This window comes from Oncorhynchus kisutch, linkage group LG24, assembly GCF_002021735.2.
Source record: "Oncorhynchus kisutch isolate 150728-3 linkage group LG24, Okis_V2, whole genome shotgun sequence".
NCBI classification, from domain to species: Eukaryota; Metazoa; Chordata; class Actinopteri; order Salmoniformes; family Salmonidae; genus Oncorhynchus; species Oncorhynchus kisutch.
In genome coordinates, this window is record NC_034197.2 from 26,981,797 (window position 1) to 26,997,863 (window position 16,067).

At 42.5% G+C, this 16,067-nt stretch overlaps 1 pseudogene; it reads right to left on the minus strand.

Moving 5' to 3' along the window:
• Window positions 1-3,788: 3,788 nt before the first annotated feature.
• Window positions 3,789-16,067, minus strand: part of LOC109869767 (nuclear pore membrane glycoprotein 210-like) — a 49,741-nt pseudogene continuing 37,462 nt past the window's right edge.

The window sequence follows — 16,067 nt, forward strand, 5'->3', positions numbered from 1 at the left end:
ATATTGGCAACAAACATTTGAAACCTGTTTTAAATCCTATTGACCATCTCTATCACCCAGAGAGAATCAAATGATGATGAAGCAGACAAGCCAATTCATTCCTTGAGTAAACCCATCTTCCATTTTTTGGCAGAGCTGCGATGAGTTGATTATACTTTTGTATGGAGCCCACATCTCCATACACATTTTATTAATTGCTTGTGTGACATAATTGTACCAACCTTATTTACAATGTAATTCATAAACATGACGCCTTTTATAAAAAAAGTTTAAGAAACATTGTCTTTTGTCTATCAGCACATTAGAGTTTTGCCATATTTGTTCTGCCTCTCCTGAAGGATGAAATTGGGAATTGTAACCAGCTCTCTGAATGGCTTCATTTAACAAAGAGGATACTTATAAACAGGGTTCCATTGTCAATTCACTGTGATATCTTTTTTTGTGCAATTCATATATGTTACGAATCCAATTCATACAATATATTACGAATTTGATCACTCAAATTTTCCCGGATATGTACACCAAGAATATCAAATTCACCATCCGCCTATTTAATTGGGAGACCACTTAGCAATTTAAAGATTGTATCTTTTAAAGACCCAATCCATTATATCATATCATAGTTGGGTTTTAGTTCAGAGAAACTGGAGACATTATCCAGGTCCTCAATAAGGCCCTTCAAGGTTGACGATTGAGGACTCGAGAAAAGTTGAATCATTGGCGTACATTGATACTTCTGTGTCTAATCCATAAAGTTTTTGCCCCTTAATGAGAACTGCTCTTTCCCCCATTATACCGCCCTGACCCCTACCTTAAGCCATCTCCATATCACTTCCATCTGGAAAAGTTTGGGGGTAAATTATGCATTGAATGAGACAGGAATGGGCCTACACCGGCCAAACCCAGACGATGTTGGGCCAATTGTGTGCCGCCCTAAGGGACTCCCAATCACGGCCGGTTGTGATACAGCCTGGAATCAAACCAGGGTGTCTGTAGTGATGCAGTGACTTAGACTGCTGCGCCACACGGGAGCATTATCAAAGCCAGGGGGAGATGACAGAGAAAGAGATGCACACAGCAACCATGTTCAGACCTATCTCCCTTCACACACTATTTCTCTTTAGTCTTCACACTTACTCTTTCCCTTTGATCAATATGTCAATGAAATAGCAAAATGTTGTATTCTTCGTTGCCGTTACACTGTAAAAAGCAGACCGTGGCTGTGCTGAGAAGCAGGCCGACTATACAGTCCAGATGTAGCGTATTAGGGTTTTTGCTGCAGCTCCCAAATCCCCATGGCGGGGAGCCAGGGAGCGGGCGGGCCTGCTGATGCCTGAGCTAACCCAGGCTCTGGCACATAGCATCCAGTTGGGCATGCAGCGCAGCATTCACCAGGAGCTGGTATCAGGTGCTGGTACGGAGTCCTTCCTTGCACATGCCGCCAGAAGTGTGTCACCAGATGCGTTACCCCAGGGACTTCCATTTCAGGTCCAGCATTTGTCCCCAGTGTCAGATTACATACCACCCAAACAGGCATGCAGCCTTCAACATTCACCAATGTCAAGTATTCCTTTCAGTAGAGTATGTAGCTCTCTGCTGCTTCCCAGTTTGTCACTCTGCTTCTAATTGGCCATAAACAACCTCTCACCTCTCTGGCACTAGGAGTAATGGGCGGTGCAAAACGTGCGTCACCCTGCCGGACACAACACAGAAGTGGTGGTAGATGAGAGAAGTCACCAACCACAAGATGAAAAGCAGTCTGAAAGACATTGCCATTGTTACGGTCCTCTCTGCACTCTCCTTCCTTCCTCAGGGTGACCAGTCAGTGCAGTGGTTGGTGGTAGTGGTGGAGTGCCAACTTTGTAGATTTACAGTATTTCAGCTGAGGCAAATCCATTCCGAGATTCTCTTCGTTCAGCTTCACAAAGCATTGGTCCACTCTGTGATGGAAAAGGAGACCCTATCATTTAGCCAGCAATGTGGAAAAAGTTTTGGCAGAGAATGCCTAGAAATCCAATAGCCCAGTACCCTGTCCTCAGCCCTACAAAGCCCAATTCCTCATGAAAATGAATTCATGCAGCATACTTGTGTGATGGATGTGAATGGGCTGTGGGCAAACATGTGAAGAGAATATTGCACGAGCAGAACTGTGGTGGGCTATAGGACAGTCTTTCTTAAAATTCTAGCCTCTTCAATGATGTAATGTATGTCAGGTATTTCATCACAAATCAATACAATTCAAAGCTGTAACAATTTAAGAGGAACATAAGACAGATTTTATTTATAGCTTTCAACTATTAAGATGTGACATTTTCCACATAGCTCAGTTACTGTAGTAATAGCTATCGTACGGTATATTACACCTGAGATTGTGTTGATTTGGAGAAGCCATGGCAGATGAATGGGCTCCAAAGGATTGGACACTTTTTTTAAATTCTCACCTAAAATAACATAACCAAATCTAACTGCCTGTAGCTCAGAACCTGAAGCAGGAATATGTATATTCTTGATACCATTTGAAAGGAAACACTGACGTTTCTGGAAATGTGAAATTAATGTAGGAGAAAATAACACATTAGATCTGGGAAAAGATAATACAAAGAAGAAGAAAAATCCAATGAACCATTGCATTTCTGTTCAAAATGTTGTATGCAGACTGCCCAAATGTGCTTAATTGGCTTATTAATACATTTAAGTTCATAACTGTGCACTCTCCTCTACCATGGTATTCTTTCAGTATAATAGCTGCTGTAAATTGGACAGTGCAGTTAGATTACCAATCATTTAAGCTTTCTGCCCATATCAGATATGTCTATGTCCTTGGACATGTTCTTGTTACTTACAACCTCATGCTAATCATGGGGGGGGGGGCACCAATCCTGTCGAGGTTAACGGCTTCCATTTGGCTCATCATCCTCACGGTGGTCAATAGGAAATCTGTACTCTGGTCCTGATCATTCAGGAAGAGTGGATAGCCAGTCTTGTTATTCCTGTCAGGTCTCCTTCACAAACCCTGGTCTCAGTGTTTTCCTCCCGTCAGTACAGTAACCTATCAGGAACACTGGTCACTGGCAACCCACGCCGCTCTTCCGCTCTTCCCCCTTTACCCAAGCCGGGAGGAACCAAGACATCTCCTTGGTAGACAAGTTCGCAGGTGGGTTTTCACAACTGTCACACACTAACAGGGGGGGGGGGGGGGGGGGGGGGATGGACTGTCTAGGCTACTTTAGTTTAGCATGCATGATTGACCTTATAGTCCTGCCTGTATGCACAGTGCATGTCCTATTCTGCATGAAATGACCATTGTGTAATAAAATAAATTGTCATTTTGACTAAGATCACCCTGGTACGAAAGCAGTGGATTTCTGTCTAAATATGTCCTCTCAAAGAGAAGCCATATTTTACCATTTTCTCATTATAGAATCTTCCGTTGCTATGGATAACCCATCAATGAGATTTCTGTCTTCACACAACACTAGGCCTCTCATCTCTTTCTCTCTTTGTAAGCAGGCCTAGTCCTGGCTCTAAAATGTGCCCCTTGAACCGCTGTTGGCCTAGGCCTGAGCTAAGCAGCTGGCTCTCTAATCAAACAGCCACACAACGTTTAAGCGCTTGCTCAGTCTTTAGAGCGTCTCTTTACTAGCGTGTGAAATACATTGCCAAATATCAAAGACCTGTAATGCACATCCCAGTCACTGGAGCAAGTATATGCATGTGTTTACATATCTCATGTTTTTGTGTACTTTACAGCTAAAACAGATTGCAGAAAAAGATTGACATTCAAGTGCTCAACAAAAGTGATTTATTTATTAACCTTTATTTATAACAGGTTTTTCCTCATTGAGATAACATCTTTTCCAAGAGAGACCTGGTCCAATAGCAGCAGGGGGAACAACGTTTCAGACAAAACAACTTACATACACTAACACAACATTAAACAAAACTATAAACATTAGCGTCTCCCAGATTGGAGGAGTCATTAATGGGCCCCACAGTTGGCCAATTTGTATCACAGCATCCAGCACCCCATCATGCACTTCTCTACACTCACTTATGGATGCCAAGCAGTTATTGGCATCCACTGTGCCAGAGCAGGCATACAGATGAGCTGTGTGCGACTGACTGAGCCTCACTAGCCCAGGCCACACCACTGACGCAGGCAAGCGGGAGGACAAGAGGTGTTTAATCAGCAGTCCCAGACCTTTAACATGTCTCCAGAGACCCTGAGAGGATGACACTCCCCTAATCCCCTGTCTGTGGCGGAGCGGCGGAGGGAGCGTGGTGTGTGAAAGTATCACTCGGCTTAGGGACAGATGGGAAAGCAGTTAGCTGTGATGCACATAGGACCTGCTCCTACAGCGCAAACATAGGAAGGAAATTAATGGGGAAACAATCTTGTGTATCAGAAGGGATATGGTATTTATTCATTCCCAAACACCACCACAGAGGAATGGGCTTATGGAATGTGCTGCAATTGTTGAATGCCTTAAGCATACAGCCTCTGTTCCAATCGATGTGATTCTAGCTAGACACCCCCTTCCATTCCAATGTACACATGTTCTGTTCTCCCAGCGGGGTGAAATTAATTCCAATCAAGAGAGACAAGCCATAACTACAGGGGTGTATTCATTATGCCAATGGTGTTACAAAATGTTTTGCACCCAACCGTTTATTCCAAACTCTCTTCAACATGACGTAAAAGCAGTTGGGTTCTTAAACAGAAGTTGTAGTTCATTGTAATTGTATTGTTTCCACACATTGCCATTCCAATCTGAATTGTCTACAAATAGTTTGGCACATGCTGCACATCTATAAACGATCAATTATTTCGTGCTCTAAAGTGGAATGAAGTCCATGGGGTTCCTTCCAGCCTCTTATTTTCTTTGAAAAGAGACAACTGAACTACAACTTCCGTTTAAGAACAAAACTCAAGTGTCTGGTGTAAACGGTTTGTTGCTAAATGTTTTGCAACAGAATCCGAGACATTCGAAAAGTAAACTTTATATTATTCAGCAATGATATTTGATCTCACAATCACTCAAGGCGGATGGTAATTCTGGTATTTATAGGCTGCCAGTGCAACGGAGATAAGAGTAAGACAGGATGCTTCAAATTCCAAAACACAAAGGAATGTTGGAACCATCAAGCAGGGGAATATTATACTCTGTCTGCACATTAAAACCGAAAGCATTCAACATAAATCTCCTTAAAAGATCCACATCTTTTTTTCTCTAAATATAATAGTGATTATTCTGCCAAACAATGAAGTGCAGTCAGAGCTTGAAGCGTCAAGTCCTTCAGCGCATACAAACATACCTCTTGATACACAGGTCATTTACAATAACATTGCCAGTTAACTTTGGTTGCTGAGGTACTGAAAGGATTGTATAGTGAAAAACTGAAAGATGGTTCGCAAGAACGGCATCAACGTGAATGCTCTGGCTGACCATATCCTGATTTTGAACACACACACACATATATACACATACAGTGGGGCAAAAAAACGATTTAGTCAGCCACCAATTGTGCAAGTTCTCCCACTTAAAAAGATGAGGCCTGTAATTTTCATCATAGGTACACTGTAGATAGCGCACTCTCTTAACAAAAAATGGATTCAGTGGTCATACTCCACAAAATCAATATTTAGACATACCCTTGATTGAAATAGACATCTTCGTGTTAACAGTAGCTGACAACTAGGCCATCCAGGAGTGTAGTTTGTCAAATTCCTGAGTTAAAAAACATATCGTTGATTAACAATACAAATCTTCACGGCAGAAATACACACTGTATTTAAAAAGCAAAACTACATGTGCAAAGCGAAATGGCAGTATAAATCAGTTCACCTTTGCAGCCTCTCAAAATGAAGTATTAGTCTGATTTAAAAAAAAAAATCAGACCATGTATAATGTACCATGCTTCGCACACACAGTCTGGCTGTGTCCTCTCCTCGCCTCCTTTTTAAACAGGTCAGAGGTAATCGAGGGGAGGAAACAAAAAATGGGCTTGTATGAAATGAGACTCCATTTACAGGAGAGGAATCCCTAAATATGTGTTAAAAATACATTTTGCCTGTTGTGCCAGACATTTTATAGAGGAGTTGCGTAACAAAGAGGAGCAAACTCCTCCGTTCACCTTTAACAAATATAGCGACCACTTTCCCGGTTTCGGGGTCACGTCTGAGAGGAGGACGGACACACACAGCCCTACTCACTCTGGAAAATCCCTACTTGCATTTAAGAAGAATTGTCAGTCACATGACTAAGTGAAAATTTGACTTTGCCCCTATTTAAACAAACCACACATACTTTTGCACACCATACATCTGACAGAACTAAACAGTAAGATCCTCTGACATTCTCCTGAGTGACAAAAGCACCACTTCCCAATCCCATGTAGAGTTAAAGCCAGAGATGATGTCAGAGGCTGGCGTGGGTACTAATGGGATATCTACCGGGAATAATAGTCTGGGGAGAAGAGTTGTGGCTGCTCATTGGGTCCGGGGAGGTCATCTTGTGGACGAAGGAGTTTGAGGTGAAACCTGAAACAGAGGTGTGAGTGAAGCACAGCTGGCCAAAAAAAAATGTTGAACAGTACTGAAACTCAAGTATTTTCAGTGGAGCAGAGAGTATATGAGAGCAATGAACAGCTGTAATCAATGTCTCCAAGCAGCTATTAACCAAATGAGCAAAACAAGATTGCCAAACACAGACAAAATCAAATGTAAATGTACTGCAGCTCTCTCCATTAAATTGTGTTGCCTATTAGAAAATGGTCAATTGAAGCAAACACTATTTAAAAGCGGATAAGTTGCCAAACAAAGTAATCCGTCATCTCTTTAACAAGTTATTTCCTATACAATTCAGAAGAAATTCCATCTCAAATTTATACTAAGCCCATTAAGAAATGTGGTACTAATTACTTGTTTTTTCCTGTACAGCATAAAGCAAAGGAATTGCATTTCAAAATATTTAATGGTTCCTGACTTCCCTGAACAGTTGCGTATCGCGGGGACTATTCACTGCTATTGCAGTCCGCCACAGGATGTTTGTGTGCTGTCAAGAGCAGCCAGGTCTGCTAAATTGTAATTACTTCACTACTATGGCCTGTTTATTGCCTACCTCCTCATGCCATTTGGACACACTGTATATAGACGTTCTTTTTTTCTATTGTGTTATTGACTGTATGTTTGTTTATTCCATGTGTAACTCTGTGTTGTTGTTTGTGTCGCACTGCTTCGCTTTATCTTGGCCAGGTCGCAGTTGTAAATGAGAACTTGTTCTCAACTAGCCCACCTGGTTAAATAAAGGTCAAATAAAAATATGTTCTTTGGGAGAATTCCTTTGGCATAGATTCAAGTTTGATCACAATAACTATTTTGTGCCACAGAAATTGAACCACCATTTGTTTTTCCTTTGTGCTTATAGAAACAAATTCTGGAGTGACATGTATCACTGGTTAGAAAAAAATCTTTCCCATATCCCACTTTACTAAAGATAATGTAACTTTCCCATATCCCACTTTACTAAAGATAATGTAACTTTCCCATATCCCACTTTACTAAAGATAATGTAACTTTCCCATATCCCACTTTACTAAAGATAATGTAACTTTCCCATATCCCACTTTACTAAAGATAATGTAACTTTCCCATATCCCACTTTACTAAAGATAATGTAACTTTCCCATATCCCACTTTACTAAAGATAATGTAACTTTCCCATATCCCACTTTACTAAAGATAATGTAACTTCCCTTATCCCACTTTACTAAAGATAATGTAACTTTCCCATATCCCACTTTACTAAAGATAATGTAACTTTCCCATATCCCACTTTACTAAAGATAATGTAACTTTCCCATATCCCACTTTACTAAAGATAATGTAACTTTCCCATATCCCACTTTACTAAAGATAATGTAACTTTCCCATATCCCACTTTACTAAAGATAATGTAACTTTCGGTATAATAATGGAAAATAAGAATATTACATTTCTATTGAAAGTTCTACTTATTTGGGGTAAATTTTATATTCATAAAAATACAGCCTTTGCTTTGCTTTTCAGAAATAAATGTTTAATTACTTTGATTCATTGGAATGTATAAGGAGAAAAAAGTTGGCAAAAAGACTCCTGAAATTGATGAATGAATGAGTTATGTTGTACCCCTTGTGTGCTCGGTTTCCCACTGGTTCTATTTGAATGCATGTTAGGAGCGGCAGGTAGGCTAGTGGTTAGAGCATTGGACGAGTAACCGAACGGCTGCAAGATCAAATCCCCGAGCTGACAAGGTAAAAATCTGTCATTCTGCCCCTGAACAAGGCAGTTAACCCACTGTTCCTAGGCCATCATTGAAAGAATGTGTTCCTAACTGACTTGCCTAGTTAATTAAAATTATGCCTTATTGTATTTGTACATTGGTAAAACAAAAACAATTTAAGACATATTGTAAAAAATTACCTTTTTCTACCTGAAGGGTAGAGTGTTGCAATCTACTGCAAAGATAGCCTGCAGAGTTCTATCCAGGTCTGTACCCAAACAATTTGAACTTCTACTTTTAAAAATCCACCTCTAAAAACAAGTCTCTCACCGTTGCCGCCTGCTATAGACCACCCTCTGCCCCCAGCTGTGCTCTGGACACCATATGTGAACTGATTGCCCCCCATCTATCTTCAGAGCTCGTGCTGCTAGGCGACCTAAACTGGAACATGCTTAACACCCCAGCCATCCTACAATCTAAGCTTGATGCCCTCAATCTCACACAAATTATGAATGAACCTACCAGGTACCACCCCAAAGCCGTAAACACGGGCACCCTCATAGATATCATCCTAACCAACTTGCCCTCTAAATACACCTCTGCTGTTTTCAGCGATCACTGCCTCATTGCCTGCATCCGTAATGGGTCAGCGGTCAAACGACCCCCACTCATCACTGTCAAACGCTCCCTGAAACACTTCAGCGAGCAGGCCTTTCTAATCGACCTGGCTGGGGAATCCTGGAAGGAAGTGGCAACTCACCATTGATGATGATGGCCGTGCCAGCCAGTAGAGCGAAAATGGTGAAGAACATCATCTGGTAGGGGTCTATGAAGCGCTGCAGGAAATGGGCTCCCTCCATGGTAACCACGGGAGCAGCAGCTGGAGAGTGAAGGAGGACAGAGGGGTGGGTGAGACTAAGACCTGACACTGCTCAATGCTCCCTTCTAGCCATTATGAACTTGGTCTTTGTAAAGCAGAATCCCTTTTGAATGTTTTGATACAACAACTACACAATGGTATGGTGCTAGTTGGAGCTGCAGAGAAATCCCAAAGTGCTCCATTTCTCCAGCCAATTAACACCTAATGGCTTTATGGATGGCTGGTCAGAAGATGCAGGGTTCACACTGCAGTCTCCTGCATTCCTACTGATGCAGTAATAATACAGCTCTAAGATGAGATGACGGACCTAAACATTTTAAAGAAAAGTTTCCCAAGTCTCAAACGTTTGGGAAGTGTAGTGTGTAGATACTTTTCCCCTTCTACACCGCATCTTGCTACCCTGCACCATCACAGCATTAATCCATTAATATATATTCAGCCCTGTTCCACTCAAGAGATGACCTTGCATGTTGGTGCTGGGGTCAGCCACGTGGATGAGAGTGACTGGGATGACGAGGGTGTGGCCAGTGGATGAGCTGGTTATGGAGACTGAGGCTGCAGCCTGGGGGTCCATGGCACATGTACTTCAAGAAACTGGGGAAGCTGTGGGACACCTCTCTCTCCTGAAATGAGATGGACAGAGAACTGGACGATACCTAACGGACAGGAGGATATGGTGGGTGAATCAGCGGGGTTATAGAGAATTAACATCCAGTGCCAAATGTTTTACATCCCTCATTGTCCATCATTAATTTCCTTTCTCCATTTTTATCTCCTTCTCTAAAGTGTGATGAGACCCATGTCAAAGGTACTTTATATGAAAGTTGATTGACATCCAGACCTTCAGGCTGTCGAGTGCTGCGGCGGGGCCGTAGACGGTGAGCTCTCCGCTGGGCTGCAGGTTTCTGAGCAGCAGCTCTGTCTGGTCAGAATACAGGCCTGTCTCAGGCAGCCTGGCACAGACCTGCTCCCCAGAGAAAGCACTGCCCTTCACCCCAGCCATCACCAACAGGCTGGTCATGGACAGGCTCAGCAACCGGGTCTGCTGGTCACTCAGAGGCTGCAATGTCAGAGAGCAGGAGTAGAAGCCTGGAAGGAGGAGATATAGAATTACAACCAGTCTTGTGCACAAGTCTAAGGGCCTAAAGAGCAAGTGACGTCAACAGTCTCATTTCAAGACTATAATGTTCATGGATGCTTACTTTTTTAAAGAGTATGCTTGTCCTCTACTATCAGTTGTTTGGAGAAAAGGAGCCCATTTTATCCCTACACTGTTTATGGCCTTCTGTAACTCTCATGAAATGAATTCACTGGTATTGATTATTCCCTCGTAAACACTACTTCCTTGCCCTCTTTGCCACTCCACACACACACACACCAGCTGGCCCACTGTGGGTTTAGTAAATCCCTGCATGCATTTTCATTGGATCTAATGGGCGGTTAATGATGTGGAGGTCATTTCCATTATACATAAGTAAACTGAAACTTAGAGCAAAGACCATACAGTGAACATATTGGCCAACATTCACCACATCATTCTTGAGGCCTAACAGGTCCTACCGGTACTGGGATCAAGGCTGGTGTTTGTGAGGTAGACGCCGTGTGCGGAGAACTCGACAGCGTCACTGGTGAAGCTCAGAAGGCAGCTGACGGAGCTCTCTGGGTGCAGCAGGGCGATGGACTCAGTCTGGGTCGAGGACCAGGAGCCTATGAGCTTGTTTCCATTCTCTCTGGTGGTGAGCAGCACCCTGCTGTCCTTGTCCCCCCTCACCACCTCTGTCCTGGTGGCCCCCTCCACCACTACCTGGCACAAACACATGCAGGGAGGCACAACACTGGCATCTCTTGGGGTGCATCTCAATGCAATGACAAAGGAACAGGGCTGGTAAAAGTGATTCCGGTTGCCTCACCTATCCTGTGATGTGGCCCTTTACACTCGTACCAGTATACAGGTGGAAAATGGCAGATTTGAACACTGATAAATGGCTAAATTGGAACGCAATGACTGTACAGTATCATGCGATACATGACGTCAGAGCTCAGGCTCTGCACTTCACAGCACTGTATGGGTTTTTGACTGACAGCTGTTCTGAACTTGACCACCGAGCACGACAAGTTGCTCCCATCCCTCAAGCTAGTTGGGCAACTTCTGCACATTTGTTGTTGTCTGAGTGAGGGTTGCTGTAAATGAAGAGGACTTGATGTATTTTGAAAGACGAGACGTGGAAGATTGTAATACAGTAAATAAAACACTTTGATGTCATTCAAAAGCCAAACACCCGCAAGTCCAAATGTGTCAACGCCTATGATCACTATGTTTGATGTACAGTTACAAGATGACACACCCTGGGTTGTTCTGAACAGAATGAGCCTATTTGTCCACTGTGAACTAAATTTGCAGTGGAACACGCACCTGAATGGAGTCATGGCTGCTATGTGCACCAAAATGACGATCTGTTTCTCTGAATTGCCTTGTAAAAGCCCAACACTAAGATTGTATTTTATAACTTAGCTAGTCATGAATAGGCTTTCAAATGATGCCCACCTGACCCAGATTGTGATTTATAAATGGGCTGTTTTTAAATTGAGTAATAAAAAAAAAACTGTGATGGCAGGGAAGCAGGGGTTGTATTCCAAACAAAACCAACTAGAAGTACACTGGCTGGAGTTCCCCAATGGCAGAGATAGGACCTCAAAAAAGGCACCTTAGACTTCTTTGAGTCATAAAAGTGCATTGAAATTACTTAGGAACTGGTGCACACTTTGGTTGTCTACTGTCTAATCATTTTTCCATAATCTCCAAACTGTTCCCTTTTAATTCCTACCATGCTTTTCATATTGTTTGTAAGAAACATTTCAATTTAGCCCTATCCCTATAGGCCAATTCCCACAACGCAAGTGAACAGCTGTGCATTTATGAATATGCACAGCTGTGTTCAGTGTTCAGTACAGCAACATGGTATCTGTTAACATCTCCATTCAGAGTCATTCTCCTTTAAAATGTCATTACTGAGTTATCTACTGAACCAGATAGCATCCATCTAATCCATACGGATCCGCCTCAGCCATTCACTCCCTGCTAATTGGGAAAGATTCATATGTAAATGCACAAAAGGCCTGTAGTAGCCAGAAGGAGGGAGCTGCCTGGAAAAGACAGACAGACTGTGTGTTTGTGTGAGAGAGAGAGCTCAATATCAGAGGAAGGCTGGGCTAGTAATGAATCCTTACCATGCTGCCTGCGTCATGTCGCTCTGCGGAGAATCGCCACATAAGGGGAGGGGCATCACACACATTACACCACTATGATCAACATCTACACATATTTAGCAGATGTTATTGCGGGTGTAGCGAAATGGTTGTGTTCCTAGCTCCAATAGCGCAGTAATATCTAACAATTCACAACAATACACAAATCTAAAAGTATAACAATGGAATTAAGAACATTTTTAATATTAGGGCGAGCAATGTCAGAGTGGCATTGACTAAAATACAGTAGAATAGAATACAGTAAATAATATGAAATTAGTAAAGCAGTAGGTAAACATTATTAAAGTGACCAGTAATTCCATGTATATGTATATAGGGCAGCAGCCTCTGAGGTGCAGGGTTGAGTAACTTGGTGGTAGCCAGCTAGTGATGGCTATTTAACAGTCTGATGGCCTTGAGATAGAAGCTGTTTTTCAGTCTCTCGGTCCCAGCTTGCGGTGGGCAGACCGCACCACCTTCTGGAGAGTCCTGTTGTTGCGGACGGTGCAGTTGCCGTACCAGGCGGTGATACAGCCCGACAGGATTCTCTCAATTGTGCATCTGTTAAAGTTTGTGAGGGTCTTAGAGGCCAAGCCAAATGTATTCAGCCTCCTGAGGTTGAAGAGGCGCTGTTGTGCCTTTGTTCACTACACCGTTCTGTGTGGGTGGACCATTTCAGATCGCCAATTTCTGGTCTGGGTAGGTTTTAATAGTCACAGTGGGAACAACATCCCCTATACACTTCCTGATGAACTCAGTCACCGTGTCCATGTATACATCAATGTTATTATACAAGAACATATCCCAGTCCGTGTGATCAAAACAATCTTGAAGCAAGGATTCCAATTTGTCAGACCAGCATTGAATAGACCAGTGCAATTGTTTGATGGCCATCGTGGTATCAGCTTGAGGGGGAATATCCACGGCTGTGACTATAACCAAAGAGAATACTCTTGGGAGGTAATACGGTCGGCATTTGATTGCAAGGTATTCTAGGTCGGGTGAACAAAAGGACTTGAGTTTCTGTACGTTATCATAATCACACCATGTTTACTTAATCATGAAACATACACCACCGCTCTTCTTCCCGGAGAGTTCTTTATTCTTGTATGCAATGTACTGAGAACCCAGCTGGCTGTATGGATGGGGACAGTATATCTGGAGAGAGCCATGATTCTGTGAAACAGAGTATGTTACTGTCCCTAATGTCTCTCTGGAAGGAGATCCTCGCCCTGAGCTCGTCTACTTTATTGTCCTGAGATTGAACATAGCGAGTAATATACTCTGAAGCGGTGGATGGTGTGCACGCCTCCTGAGTCAGACCAGAAGTCCACTCCAAATACCTCTTCTCCGCCGGCGTCTTGGAGCAGCCTCTGGGATAAGTTCAATTTCCCTGGGGAGTGTGTGAACAAAGGATCCAATTCAGGAAAGTAGTATTCCTGGTCCTAATGCTGGTGAGTTACCGCTCCTCTGATATCCAAAAGTTACTTCCGGTTGTATGTAATAACAAAAAAAGTGTTCTGGGCTAATAATGTAAGAAATAACACACAAAAAAACAAAATACTTCAAAGTTGCTTAGGAGCTAGAAGCAGAGCTGCCATGTCTGTCTGCTCCATCTTACTAAGGAACAGCCAGCTAAATTAATGTTGTGAACCTTGGGAGAGAGGTGCTGGCTTTAAAAAAAGAAAACTATGGTCGATGTCCATGCCGCCGCGGAAATCTAATTAGCACAAAAACAACCCCATAAAAATCTGTCACTTTAAGCTAAAGATATCTGCATCTCAATTGACTTCATCCACCTATGTAATGCTTCTGCATCTGTGGTGAAAGGTGACTTCTCACAAAATCGTCTGTAGCGTCCCAACTGTTTGGCATACAAACTATTATAACCCCTCTATGGAAAGATGCTCTATGACCTCCAAGTGTCTTAGGACTCGTCTGAAGTCGGTGCAGCCAATCTGCCAACTTCTTTCTGTAGCATCCAAACAGTTTGGACTACACACTAAAATAACCCCTCTATGGAAAGGAGAGACTCTCACAAACACATCAGTTGTTTTGCTCTAGGACATCAACAGGCCTCACAAGACTCGTCTGAATATATGGAGACTGTTTAGTGCCAAAAATAAGGGGTTAAATACTTGCAGAAAAAAATCAAATGTTTCCTGATCTGTCTTCTACCTCTCAGATATAGGACAGACTCTTCAGAACAACCTTCTATGGGTTTGTTTGTTGGGGGGGGGGGGGGGGGGGGTACGACTACCTGTTTGTCCATGTAGTGAATCTGTTATTCAATGCATTTTTATTGGCTAAGAGCAGCAAGGCCCAAAACGATATCAAATAATTTTTGTATATCTTCTTTTGATACTTCAAGGGGTCTTAAAATTCTAAATCTAATAGCAAAATAATCCTTGGTATGACTTTAAAACACTTCCATATAGCTTAGTAGTATCTCCCCCCTCCCCAGGCTTAGAATCTTGTGGGTGCCATGGTGTACTCGTTTACTGTAGTTGTACTGTTGCAGCATTCAGATAAACAGACTGTGGCTGTGCAACGTGCAGTCACAATCACACAGACACTCTTTTTGTTGTACTCAAACAGCAAAACACAGACGAATCCCAGTGTTTCCACTTCTACATATCTCAATGCCCTGTACGGGTCAATATCATAAAAAGGTATACAGAGCATTAGAATGTAATTCAGAAAATCAATACTAGGCAGGGAGTCACTATTTACAATGTTTACTTTGCTGAGGGGCTACAAGAACTGATTGAATAAATGCATTCTGAGAGATTTATGTATTAAATTCAAATGTTCTGTTCCACTGGTAAAGGCAATGGAGAGACATTAGTTTGAGGAAAGATGGAAGAGTTCGCGCCAACAAATCACTCCGAGAGCAGCTTTGGCACTACTTTTCCAGCTCATGATGAAAAAATGATGGCTCCACAGCCTTGGTCCACACAGGTAACAGCCCTCGAACCCTACCATCCCATCTTAAATTGTCTGCCTTGCTGCTTTTCCCCTTCCTGTTTGCATTTTCTTCCCCAATAAGTACACATTCTGAATCCTGTACCTTCATATCTCAAGTACAAGTTAACTTTATTATCCCAAAAGTGATCAATTCATTTGACTTTCAAATCTGCACAAAATAGTATTATTGTAAGGTCCTTAGTAACCTGAAAATGAATACCTTTAGGGAAATAGACAGAAAGCAACCATAATTAACCAGAACTAACAAGTGTGAACTTACGGGTTGGTGGTGAACTAGAGCAGGGAGATGTGATTGAAGGACCTCTCCGGTGTTAGCATGGAGGTGAACAGTGAAAGGAAGGACCATGCCCAGAGGAATAGCAGACAGGCTGTCTCTGTGTAGAATTGGACTGGTGCTGAAACACAGGTACGACACTGGGACCACCTGGAAAACCACAGAAAGGAGCAAACCTTTCGGCAAACTTTCCAAATGTCGACAAAACACGCTAGAAAAATGGTTGGGATATTTTTTAGTTGGTAAAATTAATTATGCGATAAATGTCGGTAGAAACGCTTTTTGGGGGCAAATAATGATAGAATAACCATTATATCGAAGTAAATTTGGAGTCACACAGTGGCATGTATAGTGTAGTCCTCTCCCACTACGACTCAGGAAACCATGCAGTTTATTAGGCTACAGACGAAATAAGTTA